General features: G+C 44.9%; 1 protein-coding gene across 2 annotated transcripts in view; it reads right to left on the bottom strand.

The window, feature by feature from the left end:
• Positions 1–18,067, bottom strand: part of LOC126241393 (scoloptoxin SSD14-like) — a 483,336-nt gene that overhangs the window by 363,527 nt on the left and 101,742 nt on the right. The window lies entirely within an intron of this gene.

Below are 18,067 nucleotides of genomic sequence, written 5' to 3' on the forward strand. Positions count from 1 at the left end.
AAATTGTGTGCCACACCGGTACTCGAGCCGGGGACCAGTGCGTTTCGCGGGCAAGTGCTCTGCCGACTGAGCTACGAAAACACGACTCACAAGACACCCTCACAGCTTTACTTGCGAATCTGAAAAAAAAGCATGATGAATAAAGTGGTGTCTTGTAAACTATTTAGTCACAACCGGTTTCTTTCTCTGCCTCGTGATGACTGGGTGTTGTGTGATGTCCTTAGGTTAGTTAGGTTTAAGTAGTTCTAAGTCCAAGGGGACTGATGACCATAGATGTTAAGTCCCATAGTGCTCAGAGCCATTTGAACCATTTTTTTTAACAACCGGTTTCGGTGATAGAGCATCTTCACACACATATGAATGAAACAAAACTAAAGAAATGAACATAGAAGCAAAAACAATTTCTAAAGGAAAAATCAGACGAAAACTTAACATACTTACAATTTTCTTCTCTTGAGTGTGGCAACATCATGACATTCATGCCTTTAAATACGAATGAAAAACACTGTCGAATCAAAAAATGTGTATTCAGTACTATAGCAATAGCTCAATAAACAAGAAGTGAATTTCTGGCAATCCAGCGTAGAAATGCGATGCAAGAGGTCACAATGGTAAGCCAAACACCAAGGGAGCAAAGACAATAGAGGTATAAAGTAAGCTACAATATAATGTCCTAAAGTAAGACGTATAAAAAGTTAAAAAAATTAACAATTCAAATATAACTTATGATGAACCCAAGGATTTTATGTACATAAATTTTCTGTGCACATGTACAACGACCGATATTAGAGGCCCAAATGCAGCCAAGTAACATAAACACATCATCTACACTCATGCTCATAAATTAAGGTTAATTTTGATACATGGTGAAACAACGCTCTGGTGGGCGGTTTCCGGGTTTAAATCACATCAGGGTATGACCATGCGTTGCATTTGACCTGCGGTCGTCGCACGGTGGCGCTGGCGGCAGTCCGCATACGCAGAGGTGTGTTCGTGCATGTCAGAGTACGGTGCAGCGAGTAAGTGTGCAGACGTTTTCAGACGTGCTAATGGCGACTGTGTGTTGAAAATGGCTCAAAGAACACATATTGATGATGTTATGAGGGGTAGAATACTAGGGCGACTGGAGGCTGGTCAAAAACAGCAGGTCGTAGCACGGGTCCTCCGTCTCCCACAAAGTGTGATGTCAAGATCATGGCAACGATTACAGCAGACAGGAAACGCGTCCAGGCGCTACAGTACGGGACGTCCACAGCGTACAACACCACAAGAAGACCGATATCTCACCATCAGTGCCTGCAGATGGCCACAGAGTACTGCAGGTAGCCTTGCCCGAGACCTTACTGCAGCCACTGGAACGTTGTCTCCAGACACGCAAACTACAGACGACTAAACAGACATGGTTTATTCGCCCTGAGACCTGCAATGTGCATTCCACTGACCCGTGATCACAGGAGAGCCCGTAAAGCCTGGTGTCAAGAACACAGTACATGGTCATTGGAACAGAGGTCCCAGGTTATGTTCACGGACGAGTCTGAACAGTCATTCTCGCCGGGTTTTCATCTGGCTTGAACCAGGAACCAGATACCAATCCCTTAATGTCCTTGAAAGGGACCTGTATGGAGGTCGTGGTTTGATGGTGTGGGGTGGGATTATGATTGGTGTACGCACACCCCTGCATGTCTTTGACAGAGGAACTGTAACAGGTCAGGTGTATCGGGACGTCATTTCGCACCAGTATGTCCACCTTTACAGGGGTGCAGTGAGTCCCACCTTCCTCCTGATGGATTATAACGCACGGCCCCAACGAGCTGCCATCGTGGAGGAGTAGCTTGCAAGAGAAGATACCAGACGAATGGAGTGGCCTGCCTGCTCTCCAGACCTAAACTCCATCGAGCACGTCTGGTATGCTCTCGGTCGACGTATCGCTGCACGTCTTCAAACCTCTACGGCACTTCAGGAGCTCCGACAGGCACTGGTGGCATAATGGAAGGGAATACCCCAGCAGCTGCTCGACCACCTGATCCAGAGTACGCTAACCCGTTGTGCGGCCTCTGTACGTGTGCATGGTGATCATATCCCTTGTTGATGTCAGGGTACATGCGCAGGAAACAGTGGCGTTTTGTAGCACATGTGTTTCGGGACGGTTTTCTCAACTTGTAACCAATACCATAGACTTACAGATCTGTGTCGTATGTGTTCCCTATGTGCCTATGCTATTAGCGCCAGTTTTGTGTAGTGCCACGTTGTGTGGCACCACATTCTGCAATTATCCTTAATTTATGAGCATGAGTGTATTTAATCCTAAATTACATTCCAGATGAACAGAAACCTAACTTTAATATCAAGCCATAAAATAATTACGTACAGACACCTGCATTAAAGTATGCATAAGTTCTTTCTATATTCAGAATATCGATGTACACGTCAAACTCAGTTAAAAATATGATTTAAGTCTGGATATCGGGCCCCATTTGTGCCTACACTGATATATATATATATATATATATATATATATATATATATATATATATATATATATATATATATGGTGTTACAAAAAGGTACGGCCAAACTTTCAGGATATATATATATATATATATATATATATATATATATATATATATATATATATATATATATCCTTCGGTTCATCATAGCTTTGACGTAGCTTTGTGACCTCTTGAATCCCAATTGTGTGCAGGATTGACGGTATTTCACTTCTTGTTGACTGAGCCATTACCATACTACTGAATACCCAAGTTAAATATTTCTTACGTCTTAGACTCGACAATCTTGTTCATTCATATCTAAAAGCATGAATACCATGTGATGTTGCCACTTGAAAAACAAAGCAAACATTCGTAACTATGTGAAGTTTTCGGTTGAGTTATCCTTTGGGAATTGTATTTTGTTTCGATGTTCATTTCTTGCTTTTTCTTTCGTTAGTATGTACAGCACTGTGAAGACGCCCTGTGACCGAAACCAGTTGCGAATAAATAATTTACGAGACAGCACTGTGTTCATCGTGCATTTTCCCAAGTACATATATGTTGTTAATAGTTGCCTGAAAAAGAAAGTTCGTTTTAGCTTTACTTCCGCCAGTATATCATCTCTTACTGCCCAAACATCAGAGAAGTTTCATTCTGGAAACTAATCTATCCGTAATTACCTAATTCAATCACTTGGCCAAGAATTCTACAAAATTCACTCCATAAAAAGGAAGAAAACATATTTAGATACACACACAGTAACACAGTAAATGACTGAAGATGGCCTTGTAAGCCGAAACCCGTTAACACAATAAAAGTAATACTGTAGAACAAAAGCAAACCAGTGCTTTTCATTTATTAGTAACCCTATAGTCATACTCCTTCGCTTTTCTATTCATCGCTAGCATATCAGACGGTCGCAACACTCTGTAGCACTTCTAATTTTATTTTCAAAAGAGGCCAATATCATATCGTTCGCCGAGTGAAGACTGTTGATATCATCTTCGAAACGCGCTGCTGGAACCTGACTGATTTCACTACATTTGGCTTCGGATTGCTGTAAGAACTGTTAATAGCTGTGCTGTTAACGACCTTGCGCAACACTTACGGTCTTTTTGGTATTATACTTCCTTCATCAAGATTGCACGCACATGCCGACCCAGCTCATTGAGAGTTTGTGAATTAATAAAAGCTGTTCACATTAATACACAAGAACCAAACAAGCTTGTTGGGGGTTGTGATGGGTTCTTCCGACTCTTCTTGGTACATCAGTTTCATACTTACACACCCATCAAAAAAACTTTTGCATCACCTCGGTTCCGAGAGTTCCTGAACCTGTACAAAAATTGGAATAGAGATCAACATAAACATCATTTCCGCCCTTTCTATTGCTCATGCAAACCACACATTGCATGTTGTACCACCATACAGCGAGACCTTCAGAGGTGGTGGTCCCGATTGCTGTACACACCGGAACCTCTAATACCCAGTAGCACGTCCTCTTGCATTGATGCAGTCCTGTATTCGTCGTGGCATACTATCAACAAGTGCATCAAGGCACTGTTGGTCTAGATTGTCCCACTCCTCAATGGCGATTCGGCGTAGATACCTCAGAGCGGTTGGTGGGTCAAGTCGTCCGTAAACAGCCCTTTTCAATCCATCCCAGGCATGTTCGATAGGGTTCATGTCTGGAGAACAAGCTGGCCACTCTAGTCGAGCGATGTAGTTATCCCGAAGGAAGTCATTCACAAGATGTGCACGATGGGGGCGCGAATTGTCGTCCATGAAGACGGATGCCTCGCCCATATGCTACCGGTATGGTTGCACTATCGGTCGGAGGATGGCATTCACGTATTGCATAGCCATAAAGGCGCCTTCCGTGACCACCAACGGCTTACGTCGGCCGACATAATGCCACCCCAAAACGTCAGGGAATCTCCACCTTGCTGCACTCGCTGGACAGTGTATCTAAGGCATTCAGCCTGATCAAGTTGACTCTAAACACGTCTCCAACTATTGTCTGGTTGAAGGCATATGCGACACTCATCTGTGAAGAGAACTTGATGCCAATCCTGAGCGGCCCATTCGGCATGTTGTTGGGCCCATCTGTACCGCACTGCATGGTGTCGTGGTTGTAAAGATTGACCTCATCATAGACGTCGGGAGTGAAGGTTGGTTGGATGTTTTGGGGAAGGAGACCAGACAGCGTGGTCATCGGTCTCATCGGATTAGGGAAGGAAGTCGGCCGTGCCCTTTCAGAGGAACCATCCCGGCATTTGCCTGAAGCGATTTAGGGAAATCACGGAAAACCTAAATCAGGATGGCCGGAGACGGGATTGAACCGTCGTCCTCCCGAATGCGAGTCCAGTGTGCTAACCACTGCGCCACCTCGCTCGGTGGTCGGGAGTGAAGTTGCGCTTCATGCAGCCTACTGCGCACAGTTTGAGTCGTAACACGACGTCCTGTGGCTGCAAGAAAAGCATTATTCAACATGGTGGCGTTGATCTCAGGGTTCCTCCGAGACATAATCCGTAGGAAGCTGTCATCCACTGCAGTAGTAGCCCTTGGGTGGCCTGAGCGATGCATGTCATCACCAGTTCCTGTCTCTCTGTATCTCCTCCATGGCCGAACAACGTCGCTTTGGTTCACTACGAGACGCCTAGACACTTCCCTTGCTGAGAGCCCATCCTGGCACAAAGTAACAATGCGGTCGCGACCGAACCGCAGTATTGACCATCTAGGCATGGTTGAACTACCAACAACACGAGCCGTGTACCTCCTTCCTGGTGGGATGACTGGAACTAATCGCCTGTCGGACGCCCTCCGTGTAATAGGCGCTGCTCATGCATGATTGTTTACATCTTTGGGCGGGTTTAGTGACGTCCCTGAACAGTGAAAGGGACTGTGTCTGTGATACAATACCCCCAATCAACGTCTATCTTCAGGAGTTCTGGGAACTTTTTTGAAGTGTGTAATTGAAAAACAAACGAACTACATTTTTCCACTAATATTTGTTTATTACGGTCGTGTTTTAGAATTGTCAGACTATCATCGGCTGACATCGAAGTCAGTGGCCTTAAAACGATTAAGACCGCTACGGTCGCAGGTTCGAATCCTGCCTCGGGCATGGATGTTTGTGATGTCCTTAGGTTAGTTAGGTTTAACTAGTTCTAAGTTCTAGGGGACTAATGACCTCAGCAGTTGAGTCCCATAGTGCTCAGAGCCATTTGAACCATTTTGAACCTTAAAACGATTTAATCAAACAATGGAAAGGCTATGGACTCTTTTTCTTCCGAATGCAAGTCCTGCTGACCACTGTGCCATCTTACTGAATATTCAGAGCCTAACAGAATAATATTGTTCATTGAGCCAGTCAGTGGTGCGAGGATTTTTTTATAGCTACGAGTGAGTGGGATTAAGATGACATTGCTATCCTCGGTGAAAGCGATGGATAATTGCAGAATCTGTTAAACAGAATGATCGAACAAGTACACAATTGGTCTCTATATCTTAGATGCAGGGATGCCATGCTTTTGCGTAGATTGCAAAACTGTTTCGATAAGTAAGCTACGGTCGCAGGTTCGAATCCTGCCTCGGGCATGGATGTGTGTAATGTCCTTAGGTTAGTTAAGTTTAAGTAGTTCTAAGTTCTATGGGACTGATGGCCTCAGCAGTTAAGTCCCATAGTGCTCAGAGCCATTTGAACCACATGTTATCAGTTTAAACTTAAACTCCTTTACAGTCGGTCTTTCTGATGTTATAACGCAGTGTACGAATTGACCCGATAGCCAGATTACCATATTGTTTTTCTGGTCGGGTTATCGCTGTTGGGCTGGTGCCGCAACTTCGTTTCTTGACATATTGCAGTACCGTCCTCAGTAGCGATGCGTGTTTTTCTTGAGTCCATTCCCAGATTTCGCGCTTGGGGACGTATAAACCATTGTATGAGTGTATTCTGTCCCTTACACTTTTTACAATTCGTTGAATGCTCAAGATGGCTAGAATATAGCTTTGTGCCCGCTGAAATCATTTCATAGACTACCTTGCATCATTATGTCCTAACATCTCACTAAGTTGTTTGTCGTGAATGTTCTTGCATATAACAGGCCAACTGCAACGAGGGTATTTAGTTTCAATTGTGTTAGGAACTGATTGTGCCTTAACGTAATGGTATCATTTCTTTGCATTCCACACTTTGTCTTCCTGGGCTACGTACCGGTTCTCCACTATGGAGGATATGAGAAAGCTGAGCTCTGAATGCGATTTGCCGTCACTGACGGTTCCTACTTGGCTTTCTGGCTGAACTGCTTTCAGAAGTATACTTGTCAGGTTGGTAGGGCTGAATTTTGATCTTTTAAGGAAGTTGCGTACTAGTAATGCTTTGCATTTTGCGTCAGTATCTAGTAATCCCATCCCACCTTTTTTAAACGGTAATGTTAGTATGCTATATTTTATCCTGAAAATATTTCCGCGATAGACGAAGCACCCAATTGCTGGTAGTAGACCTTTGTTTATTGGCGCTGGTACTGGCAAAATGGGCGTCATGTAATACACTTTCGATAACGTCATCTCGTTCGTAAGTTTTACTTTCTGGATTATATCGAGATTTTGCCTGGGATGTACCTGCATGCTCTTGTTCAACATATTATGATTCTCGTCGTCAGTTGTTATGATGGCAGGTGGCCAATGCTAAATAGAAACTATACTGCAGGTTTGGCAGTGAAGTCGGTAAGCAGCTGGCTGCGTAGTATATATCTGCAACGACTGAATAATTAGTAGTCGTTGGTAAAAAATAATATACAGGCTGAGTCACCTAACATTATCGTTGGATATATTTCGTAAACCACATCATATACTGACGAATCGATTCCAGAGACCGAACGTGAAGAGAGGGGCTAGTGTAATTGGTTAATACAAACCATAAAACAATGCACGGAAGTATGTTTTTTAACACAAATCTACGTTTTTTAAATGGAACCCCGTTAGTTTTGATAGCACATCTGAACATATAAACAAATACGTAATCAGTGCCGTTTGTTGCATTGTAAAATGTTAATTACATCCGGAGATATTGTAACCTAAAGTTGACGCTTGAGTACCACTCCTCCGCTGTTCGATCGTGTGTATCGGAGAGCACCGAATTACGTAGGGATCCATAGGGAACGGTGATGGACCTTAGGTACAGAAGAAACTGGAACAGCACATTACGTCCACATGCAAACACCTTTTTATTGGTCTTTTTCACTGACGCACATGTACATTACCATGAGGAGTGAGGTACACGTACACCCGTGGTTTCCGTTTTCAATTACGGAGTGGAATAGAGTGTGTCCCGACATGTCAGGCCAATAGATGTTCAATGTGGTGGCCATCATTTGCTGCACACAACTGCAATCTCTGGCGTAATGAATGTCGTACACGTCGCAGTACATCTGGTGTAGTGTTGCCGCAGGCTGCCACAATACGTTGTTTCATATCCTCTGGGGTTGTAGGCACATCACGGTACACACGTTACATGATGGCCACCACATTGAACATCTATTGGCCTGACATGTCGGGACACACTCCATTCCACTCCGTAATTGAAAACGGAAACCACGTGTGTACGTGTACCTCACTCCTCATGGTAATGTACATGTGCGTCTGTGAAAAAGACCAATAAAAAGGTGTTAGCATGTGGACGTAATGTGCTGTTCCAGTCTCTTCTGTACCTAAGGTCCATCACCGTTCCCTTTGGATCCCTGCGTAATTCGGTGCTCTCCGATACACACGCTCGAACAGCAGAGGAGTGGTACTCAAGCGTCAACTTTAGGTTACAATATCTCCGGATGTAATTAACATTTTACAATGCAACAAACGGCACTGATTACGTATTTGTTTATATGCTCAGATGTGCTAACAAAACTAACGGGGTTCCATTTAAAAAAACGTAGGTTTGTGTTAAAAAACATACTTCCGTGCATTTTTGTATGGTTTGTATTAAACAATTACACTAGCCCCTCTCCTCACGTTCGGTCTTTGGAATCGGTTCGTCAGTATTTGATGTGGTTTACGAAATATATCCAGTGGTAACGTTAGGTGACTCACCCTGTATATTGTACTTACCTTCTTCATATGGTGCATACATATTATTACAAACAGCTATCTAGAGAGGCATTACTTATGCCATACTTGACTAAGCGCCATGTTAGAGGTTGTTTGCTATCAGCTGAAGGCTATGCTCCGTTCCTAGTTGACGTCCCGAACAAGAGTGGACGAGAGCTCGCTAGATACTTGTCACAAGCCGCGGAGCGGCGCTAGTCGTGACCTCGTGGGTCCAGCGACATCTATTACGGACCGCAGTCGATATCTGCAACCCCTAACAAGTGTGGTATCCAACGTTGGTACCACACAACATCGATTGCCAGTTGAAATTCTGCACATTTGTACGTCTGACACCAGATCTAGCCCTAGACCTCGTACCTTCGTTGCTGTGGGTAACTATTGTTGTTCCTTCCCTTAGTTCATTATCATGGAATTGTTTCAGTTGATTTTGCGTGCAGTATCTGGTCTTGCGCTGACACAAATATGTTCAGATCATTTCCAAATGCTCGGCGTACGATTTTCGTTCCTAGTAATACCAAGCCTGGGAGCGATCTGTTAAGTTTCCTACGGAGTGGTTCGACCGCAATTGCATGTGGGGTCATCGACAGGGGGGCAACCCTGACATACTGACCGCTTTATACCGAATTGGACTGACCTCCTTGCAAGATGACTCTGACAAGGTAGGAGAATTCGTTGGACTGCTTTTAGTAGAAAACTGTGAGAGTACCGGTCTAAAGCTTTCGATAAATCAATAGATATTACAGGACCGCTTTTTTTACAGATCTCCATGATGGCTATTATGTCACTCAAGGTGTCGGTTATACTGCGTCCAGGAACTGCGCACATTTGGTAATCTCACATCACGTTTCTTCATTACGCCCCATAATTTTGCGTTTACTGCTCGAGATAGCGTTTTGTAGTCGGTGTTGATCAAGGATACTGGCCTAAGGGATTTGATGTTTGTTGGCAGGTATTTATTGGGTACCAATACGGTGAGCTCCTCATAGAAGCCTCTAGGGAGCTGTTGGACAGTCCATGCATCGCTGAAAACGTTAATTAGCTCATTTCCGTATTCCGCAATAATGAGCTAAAATTCTCTTGGTATTCCATACATTCCTGGTGACTTTCCTTTCGGGCTCCTCAATAGCGCTTCATAAATTTCCTTCTCTTCTACGTCTATTGCAGCATAAAAAAACTCATGAAAATGTTGCGGCACTCCGCTTTTGACATGGGCCTGTTGCTGTATAGTCTCGTTTCCTATCTCGAGTTTCTCGATTTTTTTTTTTTTTTTTTTTTTGACACTTAGATCAGGTGGTGAAGTGACACATTCTCCTCTTGGGTAATATTGTCAGCGCTGGGCCTCATTTCCAGACCCTCTAGATTTCGTCTCTGCATTGACATTACCTGTGCATTAATCTGCTTTATCTGTGAACTGTTAGTGGTTACATCTCTTATATTTTGATACACTTCTCGGAGACATATGAAATAAAATTCCTCTGTACTTTTCTCCCCATCATTTTGGTTGTAACCATAATGTCTAAGCAATCTCTGTAGCTTGAGTTTCTCACGATCCACCCACTAATTTAATCTGCTGGGGTACTTTCTTATGTCAGTGACGCAGGCCTCCCATGTTTACAGTACTAAAATTCTAAATTCCTAGTCTTTAAGTAAGGTAGCATTTAAATTCCAGAATTCTTTTCCGCGGAAAGTCGTTTGCTTCTGTAAACTGCTTCTGGTAATATATGCACAATGGTCGTAAAACTTTACAATCAAGATTTCTCACGTAGAAGTGTTACTTACTAAGTTTTGTGAGATGTAAACCAGGTCTACCTGCTCGCTTAATGACTAGTGACGTAGGTTACGTTAATAAGTCTGTGCTTGTTGCCTCTCACGTGTTAAGTACATTTAAGTTTCTAACCATGTATTCGAGTTACACGCTTCTGTTGAAATTTGGCTTTTAGTCGTTTTTGGTAGTAACAGAGCTGAAATCACCACCAATTACGACTCTGACCCATGTCGTTGGTAAAACAATTTCCTGTTTAAAAAACTCGGTTCAAATGGTTCAAATGGCTCTGAGCACTATGGGACTTAACATCTGTGGTCATCAGTCCCCTAGAACTTAGAACTACTTAAACCTAACTAACCTAAGGACATCACACACATCCATGCCCGAGGCAGGATTCGAACCTGCGACCGTAGCGGTCACGCGGTTCCAGACTGAAGCGCCTTTAACCGCACGGCCACACCGGCCGGCCTGAAAAACTCGGCTTTCGCCTCTCTACGACTGCTTCCAGATGGGGCATATGCATTTACAAAGATTGTATCTTCTATATGTGCTGATATTTCCTAACGAATAGCCCACTTGAATGTTGTCTTTTGTTAATTTCGCCTGACCCGCACTTTCATATCTGTTGAGACTTACGTAGTGTCTTGCAGTTTCATGTAGATTGCTAGTTTGGACTTCTTGCAGTAATGCTATATCTACACTATTGCGCCAAAGAAACTGGTACAGGCATGCATATTCAAATACGGAGATATATAAGCAAGCAGAATACGGCGCTGCGGTCGGCAACGCCTATATAAGACAACAAGCGTCTGGCGCAGTTGTCAGATCGGTTGCTGCTACTAAAATGGCAGGTTATCAAGATTTAAGTGAGTTTGAACGTGGTGTTATAGTCGGCGCACATACGATGCAACACAACATCTCCGAGGAAGCGATGAACTGGGGATTTTGCCGTACACCATTTCACTAGTGTAACGTGAATATCACTGCGGCTGGAAAAAGATTGTGCAAGAACGGGATCAACGTCGACTGAAGAAAATCATTCAACGTGACAGAAGTGCAACCGTTCCGCAAATTGCTGCAGATTTAAATGCTGGGCCATCAACAAGAGTCAGCGTGCGAACCATTCAACGAAATATCATCGAAATGGGCTTTCGGAACCGAAGGTCCACTCTTGTATCCTTGATATTTGCACGACACAAGGCTTTACTCCTCGCCTGGGCCGTGCGGGTTGGCGGCGCCATGTTGCTAATTGCACGGCCTCTCCCGCCGGAGGTTCGAGTCCTCCCTCGAGCATGGGTGTGTGTGTCTGTTGGTGGTGGTGGTGGTTAGTGTTTAACGTACCGTCGACAACGAGGTCATTAGAGACGGAGCGCAAGCTCGGGTTAGGGAAGGGTTGGGAAGGAAATCGGCCGTGCCCTTTCAAAGGAACCATCCCGGCATTTGCCGAAACGATTTAGGGAAATCACGGAAAACCTAAATCAGGATGGCTGGAGACGGGATTGAACCGTCGTCCTCCCGAATGCGAGTCCAGTGTGCTAACCACTGCGCCACCTCGCTTGGTGTGTCTGTTGTTCTTACCATAAGTTAGTTTAAGTGACTTTAAGTAGTGTGTAAGTCTAGGGACCGATGACCTCAGCAGTTTGGTCCCTTAGGAATTCATACACTTTTGAACATATTTTTCCTCGCCTGGGCTCGTCAACACCGACATTGGGCCGTTAATGACTGGAAACATGTTGCCTGGTCGGACGAGTTTCGTTTCATATTGTATCGAGTGGATCGACATGAACGGATATGGAGACATCATCATGAATCCATGGTCCCTGCAGGTTAGCAGGGGACTGTTCAAGCTGGTGAAAGCTCTGTAATGGTGTAGGGCGTGTGTATTTGGAGTGATATGGGACCACTGATACTTCTAGATACGACTCTGACAGGTGACACGTACGTAAGCATCCTGTCTGATCACCTGCATCCATTCATGTCCATTGTGCATTCCGATGAACTTGGGCAATTCCAGCAGGACACTTCGACACCCCACACGTCCGGAATTGCTACAGAGTGGCTCCAGAAACACTCTTCTGAGTTTAAAAACTTCCGCTGGCCACCAAACTCCCCAGATATGAACATTATTGAGCATATCTGAGCTGCCTTACAACGTACTCTTCAGAAGAGACCTCCACGCCCTCGTACTCTTACGGACTTATGAACAGCCCCGCAGGGTTCATGGTGTCAGTTCCCTCCAGCAATGCTTCAAACATTAGTCGAGTCCATGCCACGTCGTGTTGCGGCACTTCTGCGAGCTCGCTGGGTGACCCAGCACGATATTAGGCAGGTGTATCAGTTTCTTTCGCTCTTCCGTGTACTTCAGTCACATATAAGAACAGTTAGAGATAGGTCACTTTAAACTTAGTTGATATTCTGTTGAAATTTAAAGTACAAATTTTATGAAACTTCCTGGCAGATTAAAACTGTGTGCCCGACCGAGACTCGAACTCGGGACCTTTGCCTTTCGCTGGCAAGTGCTCTACCAACTGAGCTACCGAAGCACGACTCACGCCCGGTACTCACAGCTTTACTTCTGCCAGTACCTCGTCTCCTACCTTCCAAACTTTACAGAAGCTCTCCTGCGAACCAGCAGAACTAGCAATCCTGAAAGAAAGGATATTGCGGAGACATGGCTTAGCCACAGCCTGGGGGATGTTTCCAGAATGAGATTTTCACTCTGCAGCGGAGAGCTTCTGTAAAGTTTGGAAGGTAGGAGACAAGGTACTGACAGAAGTAAAGCTGTGAGTAGGGGGCGTGAGTCGTGCTTCGGTAGCTCAGTTGGTAGAGCACTTGCCCGCGAAAGGCAAAGGTCCCGAGTTCGAGTCTCGGTCGGGCACACAGTTTTAATCTGCCAGGAAGTTTCATATCAGCGCACACTCCGCTGCAGAGTGAAAATCTCATTCTGGATACAAATTTTATAATTTTGATAGGTCATAAATGTCTTCTGTGATTGTGAATTCATTTTTCATAGTTCCCATGGTATATTTGTTGCTCCTGATCTTTTAGGTGAGATTAGGCTTTGCCTCTCTTTTTTTATATTTCTGCTTGATCCTGCTTGGCCTCAGAATCCGGTGCTTATGTACTTTCTTTCCTCCCTTACGACTGTCGGCAGACAACTGATATTCGGCATGGGATACCACTTCTGAATTAGATACTGGTGCACCATCAGTCTCGCTGTCCTCTACACTACCTGTGGAAGTTGTTGTGGATTCTTTGTTTACATCGTTTTGCTCCCCTTCGTTACAACTCGAAATTTTTCACTTAGTCCTTTCAGTCGAAACTTAACCCAGCTTTTCTGTACCAGCAGACACAGTCGTTTGTATATCTGATTGTTCTATTGTTTCTGATGGTGAATTCCCAGGTGCTTTCGCTGGATGTATCATCCATTTAGTTTCAAGTCTTGGCTCCAGACCACAGGTCACCGCGTTACCATGAACGACCTACATGGCGCACATTTCTGAGTTGGTTGTTGTAAATTGTCCAGTCGCGACTGCAACGTCTCTTTGAGGGTCGAACTGTTTACAGTTTGTTGCCTCGACGATGTTAGCACCAGCTGAGCTATCATCTTCAGCTACGTTATTGCCATGGACGCGACTGTCAGGTAATGGCTCAGTATTCCCAGTTTCTAAATGGGTACACTTAAAGGCGGAGACACACGTTCGTCTGAAACTGGAATATTATTTCCGTGTTCAGGCTTATTGCTTATATCTCGGGATCATTCACAGCAACCGAATTACTTTCAGCTCCTGTGGCATTGTTTCCTGCCGGTTCAGTACTTATTCCTGTTATGAGGTCTCAAAATAAAGGTTTAGGTTTAGTTAAGCTGAGTTCATTTTCGTCTGGGGCAGTCCTGTTTAATGTGATCTGTTTAATTACATATGAAACATGCTGGTAGTTGCCACATGTATGTAATATCTCCTTGAATGCACCCAAAACTCATTAAAATCAGTCCTTCATACTCCCAGCTAGGTTGGATACGCCCACATAAGGCACGCAATCTCCACACGATGTGCTTACTTCACCGATTTCTTAGCCACTGGTGCCCTCAATACTTATCTTCTCACATTAAACACCTATCATCATTCCACAACCGCAATACCAGATCGGATACGTCTAGCATCTTGGCTGTACCTTTACATAACACAAAATCTTTCTCCGTGTCACTCTCCATCTCAGCCATAATGTTCTGTAGAAACTGAAATTTGTTGAATCTGAGTATGCCTGGTTAGGTGTAAGAGAAGGCCTGAAGGCCCTAATCTTGCCAGGCAAAATAAATGCATAAATAAATAAATAAAATGGGATAGATTTTTTAATTTCCATTTTGATAGTTCTGATTCCATTAGGGATGGGGAACGGATAAAACTCTGCCCAGACCTCGTGCCGTATATGCACGAACGTTTTCATTGGGCTGCTATTTGAGTTTCATAACTTTGTTAGGAGCCTCCATGGTGTTGTTAAAGACACGCACATTTGTCAAGTTGCTTTCGACTGGACTAACGGTACATTTAGCGATAGAGCCCATTGCTAATGTTAACTCAAAGTGAACAGTACAAGCACGCATTACTCGCTTCTACACTGTGGTAGAGCGAATTTTGAAACAGTAGATCGACTCGCTGGTATTCAGTTGCATACTACCTACTTGGTCTCTAGTTAGCTTCATATAGGTAGTTACCCATCTGTGGATTTCGTGAGCTGTTGGCAACCTGTTGTCTTTGTCGAAATCCAGTTTCACAGTATTCTTCCGGGGGAAGGTTTCCATTGTTGTTTATACTTCATACTTTTCCACGCACTTAGGAAAGTGTAAAGACTATCACTTTCCACCTAACGCAGCTGTGTAGTAGACGCTACGCAAGACCACACCGACTTCACGCGTCTTGCAAACTCGGGCTCCAGCGCACGTTAGTAAACACCGTGTCACTGACCACTTCAGCCGCCGGAGCGGAACTACCGGGCCCGATGTGTCTTTAGTTTTGATAAGTGAATTTGCACGAAAATACACTGACGGAAAAATAAAAGGCTTTTGAATGTAAGTATGCAAACGTGTATTCATTGTGTCCCACAGAAGCCGGATGTCAGTTTGTCGGATGGAGTTCCATGACTGTTCCACTTGGTCAGTCAGTAAAGGGACTGTTGAGTGCTGTTTTGTGGCTGACGCTCTAGTTGGCGTCAGATGATGTCCCATGTGTGCTCGGTTGGAGACAGATCTGATGATGCTGAGCAAGCCAAAGCAACATGTCGACATTCTGTAGAGCATGTTGGGTTACAACAGCGGTATGTGGACGAGCGTTATCCTGTTGGAAAACACTGCTTGGAATGCTGTTCATGAATGACAGCACTAACAGGTCAAATCACCAGATTAATGAACAAATTTGGTCAGTTTGCGTGGAGTAACTATGTGAGTGCTCCTGTTGTCAATAAAGGAACTGTTGAGTGCTGTTTTGTGGCTGACGCTCTAGTTGTCGTCAGATGATGTCCCAAATGTGCTCGATTGGAGGCAGATCTGATGATAGAGCAGGTCAAAGCAACATGTCAACGCTCTGTAGGGCATGTTGGGTTATAACAGCGGTATGTGGACGAGTGTTATCCTGTTGTAAAATACCGCTTGGAATGCTGTACATGAATGGCAGCACTAACAGGTCAAATCACCAGATTAATGTACAAATTTGTAGTCAGTTTGCATGGAATAACTACTTGAGTACTGTTGTCATACGAAATCCCGTGCCAGACCATAGCCTCAGATGTAAGTACAGTGTGTCTAGCGCGCAGTCTGACCAACACACGATCATCACTGGCGCAGAGGCAGAAGCAGCTATCATCAGGAAACACAACAGATCTTCATCATGCCCTCCCTTGTGCTCTCGCTTGATACAACTGAAATGGCAAATGGAGGTAGTTTGGGGTCAGAGGGATGCACGCTACAGGATGGCTGGTTCAAAGTTGTTCTTGAAATAACCGATTTGTAAAATTTAGTTGTGACTGTGGTGCCAACTGCCCCTCAGGTTCCTGCTACAGATGCAGTAAAGCGCGCCAGATCCCTGAGCCGAACACGATGGTCTTTTCTCTCGATAATGCCACGTGGCCGTCCGGAGCCCGGTCTTCTTGCGAGCGTACACTCTCGTGCCTAACTTTGCCAGCAATCATGTACGGAGGCGACATCCCTGCCAAGTCTTTCTGCAGTAGGCCTACCGCAGAAGGAACATCCAGCTTCTCGTAGCCCTATTACATGACCTCGTTCAAACTCAGTGAGGTGTTGATAATGGCATCTCGACAAACATCAACTCACCACGTCCAATTTCAACGGTAACTGAAGCTCACGACCGATACAGCGTGTATTAAAAAACTAAAAACCCGCCTAGATTGCGAAAAAAGCACCTAATGTTAAGTGTTAACCCAGGTTTCGGCGTATATAACTACACCTTCTTCAGAACAACAATAAAACCCACAAGTGCCTAAGAAGACCTTTGTCAATGATTAAAAGAACACCATACCTACACATTTATAAACGAAAAAGAAAATGAAAACACAAACAGTACATATGTAAAACGTAAAAACCACTACTTAACTTAATGGTGTACGCTCCACCTCACACCGGCCTATGTTCGATGGGCCATGACCCGCCATAATCATTGACAGAGGTCTTCTTAGGCACTTGTGGGTTTTATTGTTGTTCTGAAGAAGGTGTAGTTATCTACGCCGAAACCTGGGTTAGCACTTAACACTAGGTGTTTTTTTTTCGCAATCTAGGCGGGTTTTTAGCTTTTTAATATACACTCCTGGAAATTGAAATAAGAACACCGTGAATTCATTGTCCCAGGAAGGGGAAACTTTATTGACACATTCCTGGGGTCAGATACATCACATGATCACACTAACAGAACCACAGGCACATAGACACAGGCAACAGAGCATGCACAATGTCGGCACTAGTACAGTGTATATCCACCTTTCGCAGCAATGCAGGCTGCTATTCTCCCATGGAGACGATCGTAGAGATGCTGGATGTAGTCCTGTGGAACGGCTTGCCATGCCATTTCCACCTGGCGCCTCAGTTGGACCAGCGTTCGTGCTGGACGTGCAGACCGCGTGAGACGACGCTTCATCCAGTCCCAAACATGCTCAATGGGGGACAGATCCGGAGATCTTGCTGGCCAGGGTAGTTGACTTACACCTTCTAGAGCACGTTGGGTGGAACGGGATACATGCGGACGTGCATTGTCCTGTTAGAACAGCAAGTTCCCTTGCCGGTCTAGGAATGGTAGAACGATGGGTTCGATGACGGTTTGGATGTACCGTGCACTATTCAGTGTCCCCTCGACGATCACCAGTGGTGTACGGCCAGTGTAGGAGATCGCTCCCCACACCATGATGCCGGGTGTTGGCCCTGTGTGCCTCGGTCGTATGCAGTCCTGATTGTGGCGCTCACCTGCACGGCGCCAAACACGCATACGACCATCATTGGCACCAAGGCAGAAGCGACTCTCATCGCTGAAGACGACACGTCTCCATTCGTCCCTCCATTCACGCCTGTCGCGACACCACTGGAGGCGGGCTGCACGATGTTGGGGCGTGAGCGGAAGACGGCCTAACGGTGTGCGGGATCGTAGCCCAGCTTCATGGAGACGGTTGCGAATGGTCCTCGCCGATACCCCAGGAGCAACAGTGT

The sequence above is a fragment of the Schistocerca nitens genome, chromosome 1 (assembly GCF_023898315.1).
Source record: "Schistocerca nitens isolate TAMUIC-IGC-003100 chromosome 1, iqSchNite1.1, whole genome shotgun sequence".
NCBI classification, from domain to species: Eukaryota; Metazoa; Arthropoda; class Insecta; order Orthoptera; family Acrididae; genus Schistocerca; species Schistocerca nitens.